The sequence below is a fragment of the Arachis duranensis genome, chromosome 4, assembly GCF_000817695.3.
Source record: "Arachis duranensis cultivar V14167 chromosome 4, aradu.V14167.gnm2.J7QH, whole genome shotgun sequence".
Taxonomy (NCBI): Eukaryota; Viridiplantae; Streptophyta; class Magnoliopsida; order Fabales; family Fabaceae; genus Arachis; species Arachis duranensis.
The window spans coordinates 11,428,375-11,429,855 of record NC_029775.3 but is presented as its reverse complement, the minus strand read 5'-3'; positions in this window follow the sequence as shown (position 1 = coordinate 11,429,855).

Genomic DNA, 1,481 nt, shown 5'->3' with positions numbered 1-1,481 from the left:
ATTTGAGGTAGTCTTTTTTTTTCTTTTATTAAAGATAGATTTTTTTATTGATATGAAACAAATGGTACGGATAAGACAAGACCACTTGAGCCAACAGTAATACGAAAAAGTGAGTGTTCCCAAATAAAAAGTTTACAACTGAAAAAAAAAATTAAAGTCTGTAAGAAAATTAAAATTAAAATCCAATAGAAAAAAAGATCGGAATTACTATTTATTTATTTAAGGAAATTAAAAGGAATATGTTACCTCTCTATCAAACCAATCTGCTTATTGCACTTCCTTAATTCAGAAGAAAAAAAAAATAAAAATCTAAACTAGCGTTTCCTATACCTTCATATTTTAATTTAAGTGAAAACTCAAGTGAAGTCGACTTCACGTAAAGTTAATATCTAGGAGTCATTAGATGAAAATTTAGTCAAATCAATCAAATTATCTAACAACTTTTAAATATCAATTTCACGTAGAGTCCACTTCACTTAAATTTTTACCCTTAATTTAATCCGAAATCTAGCAAGTGAAAAAGGAATCGTCTGCAATTCCATTGAATCTCGATGACTGGAATGGGATTTAATTTGTGGCATATCTTAGTATAAAATAACACCATACTATAATCTCAGATTATGCTTCTTACATATATAAAATTATAAATATTGGGCTTTGATCGGGACCACCTTTATGGTTATCTTTTACGATTATTATTTTTTTCTAAAATAAAGAAAAATGATTCTGGAAATAATGTTTTATTATCTATCCTTGTGATTCACCCACTAAATTTCCTCGAAATTACTTAGATTTCAGAAAGCGTTTTGGGTCTTCGGATAAGATTGTATAGTTTGAATGAAAAGTTACAATAATAATGGAGGTATCTTCTATCTATTGCTTGGATTAGCATGCATATTTTGTTTAATTAAAAAATCATTATTAATTACAAGAATCGAATATACATATACGGCGTATTAGTATAATAATCAAAGTAGTTTTAACTTTTAAACAACTAATCTTCTAGGATATTTTTTTTATCAACTGAACTAGAAAACTAACACTCTATCAACCAATTTTAATCAACAAACAAAAAAAAATCCACTCATTCACATATTTATTTTTGAAATTACCTTTTATCTCTTCTTATTTAATTTCTTCTACTCCTTTAATTTTTTCCAACAACATAATTTAACCCACTACTACCAACCACCTACACCATTGTCAACAGCCTCCAATCACCCTAATTTTATAAATTCTAAATTTTTAATCCCAAATTTTAAATTTTGAATTATAAATTATAAATTTTAATTTCTTAACTATAATTTTAAAATCCTAAATTCTACATTCTATACCCTATATTCATTTTTTTTTAATTGTTGGCTGACTTTTAAATTAGTTGGAGAAAATAATGTTTGTTTTTTAGACTTTTTTTTTACTATTTCTGTCTTTTATTTGCCATTTATATTCTCCTTCAAATTCATGAAGTTAGTTTCAAACGA